The sequence below is a fragment of the Daktulosphaira vitifoliae genome, unplaced genomic scaffold, assembly GCF_025091365.1.
Source record: "Daktulosphaira vitifoliae isolate Bord-2020 unplaced genomic scaffold, ASM2509136v1 Scaffold_3, whole genome shotgun sequence".
Taxonomy (NCBI): Eukaryota; Metazoa; Arthropoda; class Insecta; order Hemiptera; family Phylloxeridae; genus Daktulosphaira; species Daktulosphaira vitifoliae.
The window spans coordinates 23,168,063-23,183,241 of record NW_026099574.1 but is presented as its reverse complement, the minus strand read 5'-3'; the positions used below and the strand labels follow the sequence as shown (position 1 = coordinate 23,183,241).

Genomic DNA, 15,179 nt, shown 5'->3' with positions numbered 1-15,179 from the left:
AAACTTCAATTAAAAAATAAACCGAATGCAAGAAATATCAAGTTAGACATAAGAATATAAAAGTTTTAATTACTGTTAAAACTTAAAATGTCTCGTTTAAATCACTGTATTGTAAATGCGTTATATATAGATTTATAGCGTTATCCATATGGTTCCAGTAATATAACTGATCATCTTTTGAGTTTAATTTTGATAATAATAAAAATTATGTAATATATATTTTTTTAATCCCCGAAGAGAGAATCTTAAATGCATTTTACTAAAACCATTTCAAGAATAACCTTTATAATTATTTTTTGATCTAAAAATTTTTTCATTAGACAAATGAATTAACAAAGAATTAAACGAATATGTATCATATTTATTTAAAGAAAAAACAACGTTGTAATTTTTATAATAAATTTGGTTATGGTATTGTTTACGCTATTCGAGGTTACCTCAATGTCTAAGTATACATTTTGCTTAGTCAACAATACTTTAATATAAAATTATTACAAAATGAAGTAACGAAGATCGGACATTGTGTTTGGGCATTCACCGTGGTCATCATTCGCGATTGTTAACGAGGCGTTGCTGGAGCCTATTGTATTATTGGGTGTAAATGTAATGTAGTATGTGTAAACAGATTCATTCGTCGGTGTTGTTGTTGTTATCAATCTTTCGCTTAACACTGTCCGCTGTCGTTTGAAAAGTTGCTCAAGGGTTTATCTTGCTGCTATTCAAATCTCCAAAAGAGTGTGATATTGTATAACTGACGTCCTGTCCTTCTTTTTAAGTCGTCCCATGCAGAAATTATTTGCAATTATGCAACAGTTATGCATGTAAGAAATCTTATGTGTGTGCATAAAACAGTGTCCTCATTGTAAGATGATTACAAAAACTATTGATGCTATAAGATTAGATATATTATCTATCCACCGAGAAATGCTTACGTTACTATTAATTAATACTTTAACACGGATATAGTAAGAATATAAATAGAATTGTTTAGCGATTTTCAATGTGTGGCTGTACATAAGTTTTATACGATTTATCGCAGGAAGACATACCGTGTTCAAGTCTTAATAGATCATGTCAAATGATTTTAAGTATTTTCTTTGAATTGAGTCGTAAAATATTGATCTCAGACAATATTTGGATTTATAGATTTCATATTTATAGACTTCTCTAAACTTCCTAAAGACGCAGTTTCTGCATCTTCAAAATTTGGAGAAAAGTGACAACCGGTTTCTATTGGCAAAAATAAATTAAATTTATTTTACAATACATTATTTTTTTTTTAACCTTTTATTATGTATTAAATATTTCCGTTTTTATCCAATAATAAAAATCGCATTAATCATAATACTTGATTATTAATCAGATAGTATTTCAAATTTAAGAACCAATTTTATTTTGATTTTTATACTTTTTTAAAAAATCATCTCTAACTGGAATTAGAAAGAAGAAAGCAATTTTCATAACAGTATCATAATGTATCTGACATAGCATAGGTTTATTTTGTTATTTGATAACTTGAAACAACTATATTCAGTTAGCATACAATTTTAAGTTTAAATAGAATTTAGAGAGACTTAACAGAATCAATTAGTTGAGACTTTGTATAAGTAAACTAGAGTAGAAAAAAACTCATAAATCACTGTAAAGTAGGCAGCGATGAGCATTTTTTACTTAGACAATATTCAAGGCCATTTGAAACAAAACAGTAATTAAGCAGGTTACTGTTTTCATCTAAAGTTTATACACAATTTAATTAGCGTTACGACTTAGTAGTCATTTACTGACGTATTTTGTAGACTAAGTTTTTTTAATTTAATTTTTGTTATCGCTTTATCAATTGATTTATTTGCTCTATTTTAAAACTCAGACGTTATACAGAGAATAATATTATTGCACAAGTTTAGAGAACAGGTGTACTCAACAACTGAATAATAAATTAAAAGCGGTACAACAATAGTATATTTGTTATTAATGTGTTTATTTGACGTTTATAAGATTTAATAGAGGTGATTTATGAATTGATATACAGTTCTAATAATGTGGATATTTATTTTCAATAGTGATGATACATTATTAATACAGTACCAACTAAATGATGAGAGTATAATGAAGTATGAAACTTTAAGATATCACGTGAGAACTTCATCGCAGAAATAACGCTCAAAAAATAAATCATATTACTATAATATAAAACGTAAAAATGTTTGTAAGGTTTTAATTTTTAAGGTTTATATAAATTAATGTATCTATGTTTTTATTACACATATAAAGTCATATTGAATATATTAACAATAATTTTCTGATAATCCAAATTTCATTTTTTAAGTATTAATTATTTTTCAATTTAGATTAGTATAAGTAAATTTTATTTAATGTATTTAAAAAGCAACATAATACTGTTTTAATTAAAGACAGACCTGTTTTCTATTAACCATGATTTATTTGGTACTTGAATTGAATTAAACTTATATTAGAGATTGTAACTAATGAGAAATACCAGACTTACTACTTAACTCGGTCGTTAATTGATGTAGACATATACATATTGTTTTTTATAACACTGAAATTTGTTCTTTTTATAGCAAACCTGTCATGAAAAAGTAACAAAAAAGTAGTTTACGTGACTTAACTTATACAATATATTACATATAGATAATAATTCTTTAAAAAAGACAAATTTTATCATATTTCGAAAAATTATTGTATATTTATCAGCATAAATAAATAACGTTGCGTTTGCCAAAAAACTTAATGAAATATTTACCAAGTAATCTTATCAGGAAGAACGGGTTTTGTAACGAATAAAAAGAAAATTTTTTTAGATTATTGGTTTAAACCGTTAAAATATTAAAAACACTGAACGCATGTGATAAAAGTATAAAGTTATTGGAAGTGTAACATATTTTTATCTAATAGTTGTATAGACACTTTCCAATGCGTGTTATATTAGTTTTTAGATTTCATATAAAATTATCTTTGAAAGCTAAACGTTACTTAATACACGGTCTTTCTTTTTATTCATGAGCAAATATTACAGAAAATTATTCTTTAAACTCTAAAATATCAATATTTGCTGAACAATTTAATGCATAACTTTGAAGCGCAATGTGCCGTTTAGGTCTTGATACCAAAATACTTGGGTGTGTAGCCTAAACCACGGTTATATGTATTTGATAAACATATAATATAGTTTATCTTTAAAAATGTATAAGCTACAAAATATAAAATGTCATTTATAATCACGAAGTAAAATAGATAACAGACTGAATTCTATTGAATTTCTGATCAGTGATCACAATAAAATAAGAAATTGGAATAGAATTATTTGGTTTAACGTGGTTTACACGTTCTCAAGGATATAAAGTCAGAGTAGTTACAGTTGGGGTTTTGTATTCGGTTGATGACTAACGGCAGCTTGAGATTTTGATATCTTCATTATATTGATTATTCTTGATTTTTGCATCAAAGCAATAGCCAGAAAACATATTTTTGTTAAGACAATAAGCCGTTAATTACTGTATTCTACTACAAGAAGACAAACTTGTCGGACACTGACAAATGGTAGGTTTAATAAAACAAAAGGATAGTCGTCTGTCTTGAAAAATTTAATAAAAGAAATGCTTCACTCAATATATATATATATATTGAGTTGACCAGCAACTCCATTTGCTGAATATAATCAAGTTATCTCTCGAAGATTCTCAGACGATTTTTGTCCTTTTGTCGGCCAAGACTTATTGTTACTCTAAGAGTAGAGTAAATCGATTCATTTGTTAACTTATACGGGTATTACAATTTAAACGGCTTTATGATAGACCTAAGAAGTAGATATGCCATATATTATATAATGTACTTAGGTTTATTAAACTACTATACGTTCAATTTTGAAAAGATACCATAAAAATTATTTTTGTATACATCTGAAAAACATTAACTATTTTAAAATACACAAAAAGCGACCTCGGATTTTTATTGAAGACAGTAAAGTTGAATATAGTAAGTGGTTAATGAAAACAGACAACTATCGTAGTGGAAAAGTTATAATTGGTAATTAGGGGAAGATAGTTCATAAAATATAATCTGAGATGGCGGCACTCGAGTACTCAAATTTTACTCTTGTGAACTCTAACGGTATATTTACAAAATGATAATACTTATCCATTCTATTTATTCTCTTATAATTTATTAATTCAATTTCTTGTTTTATTTGGCATTTTAAACAATTGACCTAGTATTAAAGGTGACCAAAATATATTTATCGTAACAGGTTTTGAGATGAGAACACTAGTTTGACATAAACTGTTTTTCTTATACAGAAAATTTTTAGACACTATAATAATATAATAATAATTTTTAAAATATAATAAGCTAAGATAAAAATGAAAACTATAATTATAAGTTAAGTCAGTTAAAAAAATAATAAATCCAGCGAGTGTACATTATGAAAATGATATTGCGTGCATACGGTTTGCATTATTATATTTATCTATATGTAATATACATTACATATAACATTTTTTATTATACATTTAAATAATTTTGTAAACGTTTAATAAACGATTTGTGCTCCTCCGTAACAACATCTTTTTTGAATAATTACAACCACACAAATTATTGTACTAGCAAAATATTTAGTTTGAACAGTCATTTTAAATGATTATCATATTATATTTTAAACAGCGGACAATTGTTTACTTCCCACCTATTGTATTGTAGATTTTTTTCACCTTGAAAACTATTTAATTTACAAGACATTTTGGCTTGATGATAAAAATTAAACTGTTCAACGTTAAAAAAAATCATTTAAATTCAAATCGCAATAATTTTGTATTCTCAAAAAAATCATCATACCTACACAATAGAATATCACTATGTAGGGGTCATGAGTGTTGCTAAAATATTTTAAGGAATTTGTTTACGTCCAACCCAATACATTATAATGAGAATATCATTCGCAGAAAATAAGTTTTTGAAAGGATGTTTGTAAAAATGTAAGTGTGATTCGAATAATTTTGCGGGCATCACTCCACAATGATTTATATAAATACGAAGTTAATACAAGGCATAAAAAAGGTAAAAAACATTTTTTTAAATTGTGCTCCTTTGATTTAATTTTGTTCTGTAAATATGGCAAGCATTAAATTCTGAAAATTTTCACGCATTGAAAAAAACATTTGATACTATTGACTTTAATTATCGTTGTTTGTTTTCTTTTTACGAAACAACCGGCGAATGGCGCACGTTATCGTTTGATTTTTTGTTGGAATAACTCTATGTACAGAGAATAATAATTGCCATTTGGGAACGACAGCTGCAATTCGTTATAGTAATTAAATTGGAATTTTTTTTTCTGTACGACAGTACCTTTGTGTAAAAAATGAAATACGGTTCAATAATTCTGTTGGGATCGTTTGATAATAAATAGTAGTATGGACCTCTTTGCCCTAGTTAGGTGTCGTACCGTACTGACTTAGTGGAACGTTCTGTGGTCACCACGAAAACACTTTCCTCATATGGTATTTGTAGTATTATTATTAATATAGATTTTTAGTACAGCAATACGGTTCTCTGCTAAGACACAGCTGCCATGTGTTTCGGTCATTTGTTTGACTTGGTAACCGTCGGCTAGGACGACGTTACCGTTTCGCCAAGTCATCACAGCAGTTAAATTACTTCCACCGTATTATTATAGTTGCTAATATTATATTAATACACATAAATTGTAAAGAATATCGATATGGCTACGTACAGCAACATACATGTATATGTATGAATATCACGGACAAAATAACAATAAAAAGTGATGACTCTTTATCTGTATTAATATAGATTTTAGCCTCTGTTTTTTTATTTTTGTAGAAGACCTTGAAATCCACATAATTATTTAATATGCATGCAGGGCTCATTGTATGGAAACGTCAAAAATTAATCGTGCGACACTTAGACAATTGTCGCCTGTCGTCGATAGTTCATCATAGAAACTCTTCGATGGCAAATTTTGTAGTTGAATCCGCGTAACGAAATTACCGTGTCACATACATAAAAAAACTATGTTTTTTGTTCATATGTTAGTTTTTTATTTTTGGTTAACCTTGGAAGTTCTCAATAAAGTCGAAAAATGCGTTTTCAGAAAAGACTAAGTAATAAAATAAAATATGTGATAGCATTTTAACGACTTGATATTTGTGCATTAAATATTTTCAGAATGTTCCATTTGGGTAAATTTTTATTTGTCTGCATTCCGACGCCGTGACGCAAATTATTATTATAATTGACCGTTGTAAAGGGGTTAGAGAAAAAAAAATCGATGGGTTTTCTTACATTTTGACCAAATTATCACTCCGTATAGATTATTACAACAATGGACTATACACGACTTACAAAAGATTTTACGTTTAATTTCTAGTAATAATTTTTTGCTCAATTAACCGCGTTAAAACGAAATCATAATAAGCCAGCGACTTCCGTTCATTGATAGTTTTATGCATGCTAGTCAATACGATATATATAGGATAATCATTTTAGCATATTAAAAAGAACTATTTTATTAAAACTCAAGATTATATTTAAAATACACGCATTCCCTTTTAATTTTTTTTTAATGTTCATTGTTTGAATATGGATAATTATATTAATATAGTTCAGATTAGTGTTTATAATCTTGCGATGTATACATATTTTTGTGGTATACCGAAAAGAATTAGCGAAATATGTACACAATATCAAAGGATGGGCGACTATTTATGGTAAAACAATATTCAAATTTTGGAGAACACATCACAGCGCTCAGCGAATTAAATAATAATTGAATTTCCTCGTATTTTATCATTATTTTGAATAGCACACTCGGCACGTGAGATAACCTTATTAGAACGGCCTAATCCAAATAGAATTTGGCTTTAATTTTGTAGCATAAAGTTTCATTTAAGTACCAAATGAAAGTAAAAACTATGTTCTATTCTACTGAATTTGTGGCGTGACTTCAATAGTAATAGCACTAACAGTCAATAGAATGTGTTGACAATCTGTTGCTGTTATTGAAACATGATTTATTTTAGTAAAACTAGATTTTCCCTGCAGTGTATATCATGTTCAATAGTGTAATCACACAATATTGATTGGTATGGGATAATCATATTTCATTATGAATGTAATAGTAAGTTTCCTCCATTTGTCTGTTGTATCTTATTTAAGTACCGGTTATTATTACCGAATACGTAGAATATAAACGTTGGACCATGTTTTGTAATAATATCAATTAAATGATGTCAAATATAACTATGAATTATTATAACGGAAAACTTTCATGGTAAATGCATTACGTAAATTATGTTATTTTTGTAACAAACATGTTGACATTTTAACAGATTTTATTAAGTCTAAGGCAAGTATCCTGAAAAATAGTACTCCAAAAACATAAAGTACTACATAAAAATTGACAAAACCAGTTGTAAATTTTAATTATTTAAAATTTTATGTAAAGTTTTTCATTAAATATTTCTTGTTTAGATAAAAATATCAACTAGAAAAATTTCAAAGGTCAGTTACCTTTTGTTTAGTAAATAAGTCAATCTACTATACATAACTTTAATAAAATGAAGGAAAGTTAAAAGTCTTGACTTTTAAAATCTACATATTTTTTTAAACCAACGCCTGTCATTGGTTTACTGTATCACAAAGGTAATGGTCCCAAAAGATTCGTTCCTATTTGTTCTTGTCGGCAGTCATCATTAATTTTTCCGAATGGCAAAATCTCATTTGTCAATGTCACTTTTATGTATAAAATAATTCCCTTAGTATAAACTTGCAGATTAAAATTTTATGAATCAACTCAATACAACTGACATACTAAAAAAAATTTGCTGAGATTTGCATAGTTGACGGAACTGTATTCTTATAATAGTAAAAGAGGCGCGCGGGCCGTGTTATGTAACTGATATAATTACACACACAGTTATAACTGTTAGGTAATTCTCCATTAAAAATTATGAATATTTTTTAAACCTCTATTTTAAATATTATGTTATTTTACGCTAATTGAGTAAAGTAAAAACAAGAGAGTGAAGATCCTTTTTTATTAAAAATAACCTATTAAATTAATTTACGTATGTGTAATAAATACGAAAAAACCTAAGTAACTGAATACGTTTTTTTAGAATCTTAAAATATTAAATTATTAATTTTCATTTTATTATTAGAAAAAAATGTGTAGAAGAATGAAATGATCTAGCGTACTATTTGCAAAAATGTTGAAAAGCTAAATTAAAAAATTGTGTAGAATTTTCTGAAAAGAAAAACGTTTGAACGATTTCTAATAAAGCTCAGATTACTAAACTTAATAACTCTAAATAGATAACCATTATATTCGTAGAATTTAATAACAATTTTAGCAAAAGAATTAAAAAAAATTTAGTTTACTGATTTCAGCTATGTTAGCTACTATACCTAAAATATTAAACTAATTCGTAATAAATTAACAATAAAAGTAATAATAAAGGACGATTATTTTAACCCTAACTAATACATTTTTCATGAAATAATTATTATATTGTGAAAATTATTTTTAGTTTTTTTATAATTCTCAATTTATTAGTTATAAATTACTTTTTTAATACATCTCTTATACGTTATAAGGATGTATTTATTTTTTTTTTTTATGGTAACACATAACTAACTATCTTAAATAAAATAAAATTATTAAATAGGAAAATGACTAGTCAATAACAATTTCTGACCAATTATTTCGGAAGATAATATGATTTTAAAATATAGACTGAAGGTGAGGGGCTAGTATAGTAATATTTATCATTAGATATTTCTCAAACGCACTCTTCTTTCCGGCTATGTAAAAAATGTTAATAACTTTTGAAGTACCTAATACGAGAAACGTTAACATTTATTTAATAGCGGTTAAACCATTAAATTAAATCCATTAAAAAAAAAAAAACAGAATATTTTGTTACTCATTAATGTACTAATCCAAAAATCCTTTAAAAAGAAATCATAGTTTGCTAAATTATTTTAGACACCTATTTTCTAGATAAGAAAGAACTTAAGTAAAAAAATTTATCAATTTAAATTCATTTTCAAATATAAACAAATAGTAATAGAATAAGACAGAATATCTTATATCTGGTTCTTTATTTTTTATTATTGGTAACCACCTCGAATGAATGAAATGACTATTTTAATAAAAAATGTAATTACAAATAGCCACAGCAAGGTAGTCAACATCGACCGATCTATGCAAGACATCGCGTGCAATGGCTCTTTTTACAGCCGTTAAAAGTTTTTTTTTGGCATTCTTAATTATTATTTTAATTAAGAACGTGGTCGATGAAGGGCTATCACAAATAGCCCACTCGACAGAACCTCTTTACTTGTAACCAAATATTTCAGAGTCAGCAAAAAAAGTAAGTTATAAAAATGTATCGTTACAAATAACATTAAATATACCAATTCTATTCAATACAAGCAATTCTTATATGTTAGTTCTTAGCTAACTCAATAATTGCTTCGTCGGAGCGGAAACAGCCTTTAACAATGCTATCTTAATAGATCAAAATATGCAGCAGAAACTATTATTATATTTAAAAGGGACAAAAAAACAATGGTCTAGGTTTTCGAGTAGAGTATCAAATATGACTTGCAGTTTTTTAGAACTTAATATAGAAATTGTATTCTCTCAAATGTTTCATACTTGACTATAAAGGTGCTTTTAAAATCCCTTTATTGTAGTCATGTGTTTAACAAAATCTAAAGTTTTGGCATTAATCTAAAAACTAAAATTTTTACAACACGAAAAAGTTTATTTATGAAATTTATAACATCATTGGGTTGTTCTGAACAATTTTGGTCAACTAATATTAACGACAAAGTACAAGTTAAAACTTATAAACGTCGGAAATTGGCTATGCCAATATTCATCATAATATTAAAATTAACTTCGTTGCATGATTCTGTGTCTTTTTAATAAATTTTTAGTTATAAAAGAAAAACTTTTATTCCGTGTATGAGGGTAAAGTTAGGTAAATGTAAACGAATGGGGTAAGTGTAAATACATTTTTTCTCTTAGAATATTTAGCAGATATCGTTTTAGATTGAAAAGTTCTGAAAGTTTAAAATAAAAACGTGTGCATTTATCTAAACAATGCATTAAAAATAATCCGACTTAACCTAATATTATATGTATTTATTTACAATGTATTTGATAGTGCTCAGGAAATAAGTTCTACATTTTTTTAAATAATCTTTTAACTTCAATGGGAAACTGAGAAAGTATTAATTTTACTATAATAAGGTTTTTTTTTTTATCGGTCACTACTTTTTTTCAGTTCACACTGGACCGATAGGTCAAAAGATCACAAATCGTTGAAGACAATCCCCTTAAAAATTGAAAAAATTTCCTCGTTCCCCGTAAATGGAGGAAATTTTCAACAAAATTACAATTTTAAAAATCCGTAATTTTTTTCTTAAAACTGCTATAACATTTTCAAAAATGAACAAATCAAAATAATTTTTTTTATACAGCCCCAATAATTATTTTCCTTTCACTTGTTATAATTTTTTCACAACAGTCAATCTGAACTTGACTTTTGAAAATGTTTCCGAAATACTGCATCCTTAAAATATATGTTAAATTAAAGGTTATGTTACGTACTGTAAATTAAAAACAAAATTGTCCTGACGACTTATCTTCTACGTACAAATGGCTGCCGTTCTTTAATACCTTTTCTAAGGTATTAAATAAAACGTATGTAATTTAGATTTAGATTTTCTCGCGTTATATCAATTAATCAGACAGTTTAAAAAACAATAAATTGTTTTATTCTTCTTTTAAAACAATATGGAAATATAAAATGGAGAGAAGTATATTTCTTATGCTTAGTAACAGTTTGATTTCCGTTAAAGTTACATATTCTCAAATTAACATAAAATAAAGTTAGTATGTAATTATAATTTTTATTATTACTCTTCATATTCTTCATATTATCATAAAAAACTTCATTAAAAAATAACGGGATAATATTACTATCATTTTCGGACTACTATTATCATCATTTTAACAATAATCAACGCCTGTTAAAAAAGTTTTTTTGTCTCACGATAAATTCATTTTTAGCTTCGATGCGAAGCTGAGAATTTTTTTTTCAACTTCTTAACTGTTCCCTGTTGTACCAGCACATTGTATTACGTGAAATTTTTACAACCGTTTAATAAAATGTGTTTAGATCACAGTTAGATAATCGTTGAGTGCTGAATGTTATTAAAAGCGTCTGTTTAATAATAGGCTAGTTAAATGGTATGATTTAAGCCGACGATCGATGAAACATTAACTGTGTAGATCATTTGCAACGGCACATACACACGGATAACGACATTACTTCCTGGAAACTGCCGTGCCCCGACCAGTGTCGTTCTTCGTGAACAATTTTACTGCACCCGTTTGGAATTTAGGGCACATACAACAACTGCCACACACTTAACAGTAGTACACATGAGTGTATTATAGCAGGACATTATTATTAAACAACTTATAAAAGCTAGATGTATACGTCACGATCACTATTGAATACATTTGGTCACTGAAAAAACAATTTCCGGATTTCCTTTCATAGAAGCGGTGGAAAGAAGATGAAAAAAAGTTAGAGAATAATACCAATCACATCGTCTGCCCTATACTGATACCGCGTATGTATTTCTGCACATCGACCGTTGCATTCTATTTGAAATGGATTGCTATTCCAACCGACATTTACATTACTCTAAAGGTATCATTACATTTAGCAATGTACGTGATTAGAGGCCCCACACAGAGTTTCGGTTTATTAATTCCATTGACACACACGAGATCATTACGCACTTGCTTACGGTACAAGGTGAACACTATTGTTATACGATAGTGTACACGTATAAAATTATTATACTATACAGGGTTTTTAATAGACTTAAAAAACGCTGTTTAAAAGACATTTTGTGGCTAAACACAATGAAGAAACCATCATCTCCTTCGTCTGTTCTCGCATCTTCAAGGTTCCCAGACGCCAGAGGAAACCATAATTCAAGGTGCACTCTTTATATACACATATATTATGCAAGATGTATCTATTTTCCGTCAAATATTTTTTATCGATCCCGTTTTAATAAAAGCAAATAGTGTCACGTCTATACATTTTTAAATGTATATTTTTGTTATTGATTTCATACTAATATTCAAATATTCATTCTTGGTAAACACTATTAAAGGTATCCAATGTTTTTTTTCAATTAAATATTTTATGAACAGAACACGAATTAAAAATATACTAAAATAATAGCAAATTTTTATCATTTTTTTTTTAATTCCAGTAAAACCAATATAAGTATGTCGAATTTAACACGAATGAACTTAATATAATGTTTAACGTGATTTTTTATTTTTAGAACTAGTTTATAACACCAAAAATTAAGATAAAATAAAATAGCGTACATGTAAAGGAACGGGTTGTTAAATGGGGAAATTGGAATTTAAATTTAACAGGTATACTATGGTATACGTCAGTTAGTATTAAAATAAATTTATTTTTGAATAATTGTATATAGTATACTCTCTCAAGGTTATTCCGTTTACAATTACAGAAGAAAAAATATCTAATTTAAGTCATTATGCATTAATATATACATTAATTACTAGCAAGAGCACAAGGCCCGGGTATAATTTTAAATTAAATGTTTTCAGTGAGAATTTTTTTATAAAATCAGCCCAATTAGGAAAATGTGAAGTGGTTAATTTTGGTAAGCACGCATTAGGTTAACGTCAGAAAAGTGTACGATTTGTTTACATGGAAGATTTTAGGAAAACGTATACATTTAATGATTATGTTTGTTTTGACCATAATATGTACGTGCACACTTCAAGATAAATAATTGTACAGCTTTATGCGATTTCTCCACTTAGAATCGATCAAACTAATCGCAGTATATAACCTAGTGAAACATCGTTCGAGGGTATACAATAGTAATAATTAAATAAATTAGGCACTTTCTATAATAAAAACATATTCTTAATATATTATAATGTTCTCGACGAATGATTTGCATCGTATAACTGCATATTGTGTATTTTAGTTCGTCCCAAGTGCATTAAAAATAATAAACAATAGGTTATTATAAAAAATATTTAATGATATCGAGAGTCCATATTTTATACATCCCTATTTATTTTTACTATTAGTAATACTGAGATAATGGAAGTGTTTGTTTTTATGGAACACTGCACACTTACCACGCCTAATTTTCTTCATATATTTAACGGTGGTTGCAGTTTATTGTACACTGTTTACAATATAAAATATTGTAACTGACCTTATAGGTTAATAATAGTGTTTTAAATGATTTTGGTTATTGTTATTACTATGTCTGTGGAATAAAGACATTTTATATAATTCGTTTATAATAGTAGTTAACAGTAAATATTCAACTGATTTCATTGTTCACATAATTTACACAATTCAAAATTAAACTGGTCGAATCAAGATTACTCAACACTTTAATAACCTTTCATTAAAAACTATGAAGATAAAAGTAATAAAAACATTTAAAGTTTTCTTTTACAAAATTACAAGTATAAAAATTACTTTAACGTTGAGCAACTAATGATGATGAAAATAATCACTTTAAAATAGATTAACTGCAATGAAATAATTACTTTGAGTAATCGCTCAATATATAACATATATAACACAAGCGTTTGTGTAAATTATAAGCAAAATTATAATTACTTATGGTGATAATTAAGTAATTTTTCTGCAAATCCTTTAAAAATATCATTATGGCAATAAAGAAAATATCTATATCACGTCGAAATTATTACATTGTGAGTAAATTGTAATATAATTATTAAATCACAACGCTAACTAAACCGAAATTTAACTCTAATAGAATAATATATAAATAAATATACAACGCACTGCTATGACAGAGGCCTAATGTAATTTTGACAGGTTCGAAAACGTTTGACACGCGTATGAAAAAATATTTTCATCCTTATAGTTATTTTTAATTAAAAATTATTTCGTTCACGCATAGTGTATTTAAAGTAATTAGTTTTGGGCTAGGAATGTAATGTTCACTTGAGATTAATTTATAAATATTTCATAAATCTTGCATTGGATAAAAATAGTGAATTAATGGATTAAATGTGAAATGTCATTAATATTTTGTCCTTAATGGACTTAAAAAATATAATCTAAAAGGGAACACCTTAGCAAAGTTGTCATTCGATTAACAATAAAGTTATAAGTATTAAAAAAAATTTAACCTTGTTTGACCTAACTTGTAGTTGACATTATTTCATACATATGTTTACTGTAATTTGATAAAACTGTACTAATTCTATTTAACCATCAACAATGTAACATAATATAAGTCGAATGAACCGATAGAAAAACAGGATAAGAAATCAATACAGGCTTCATCAAAAAATTATATAAAAATATACACTGGAATTTAGATTATTAATATTGTAAAATACAAAATTATTTTCCAACACTTCATTAAAATTTCACATAGCTACTAGTAAAGTATAAAATTAACAGACAAATATTCAACAAAATATTACATTATGCATTAGTCTAATATAAATTAACCTCATTCTACCAATGGCAAAGATAGAATTTATAGCCTTTACACTAACGAGTTACTAGTAAATACAAAGTTAACAGAACGTAAATTTTGAAAGCATATGATTAGCATACATGATTCTCTGAGTTTATTTGGCCAATAATTATCAGCAGTATTTTATTATCTATTAACCAGAAATTATTTTCTTCTACTGTTTTGGGATCCACAATGATTTCACATGTTTTTTTTAATTGACACAGGTGTACATCACAATTGTACAAAAGTAAAAATAAATGAAAAGGTTTCTTAAAACTAGATGAAAAACGGCAACAATATAAATAATTTATATTTATAATATAATATTGCAATAATTTCAATATTATTACTAAAGGTTAGAATCGGAGTTGAAGAGGTAATGATTTTATTTATGTAAATATATTTTTGTTTGAGTACTCAAGATCACAGATTCACATTTTTTATCAAGTAACATGGAAATTTTACGTAACTGATTCAAACGTCCTCTTATACAAAATCAAAATTATGACAAGTACAGAATAACTTGATTCAGTTAAAATTTG

At 26.9% G+C, this 15,179-nt stretch overlaps 1 protein-coding gene and 1 long non-coding RNA gene across 7 annotated transcripts in view; both read right to left on the bottom strand.

Moving 5' to 3' along the window:
• Positions 1–15,179, bottom strand: part of LOC126902353 (uncharacterized) — an 85,006-nt gene that overhangs the window by 33,807 nt on the left and 36,020 nt on the right. The window lies entirely within an intron of this gene.
• LOC126902359 (uncharacterized) lies at positions 341–3,327 on the bottom strand. The gene is made up of 3 exons (XR_007703199.1): positions 2,765–3,327; positions 2,507–2,587; positions 341–1,230 (listed from the first exon to the last, which is right to left on the bottom strand). It is a non-coding gene; the product is annotated as an uncharacterized LOC126902359 (long non-coding RNA).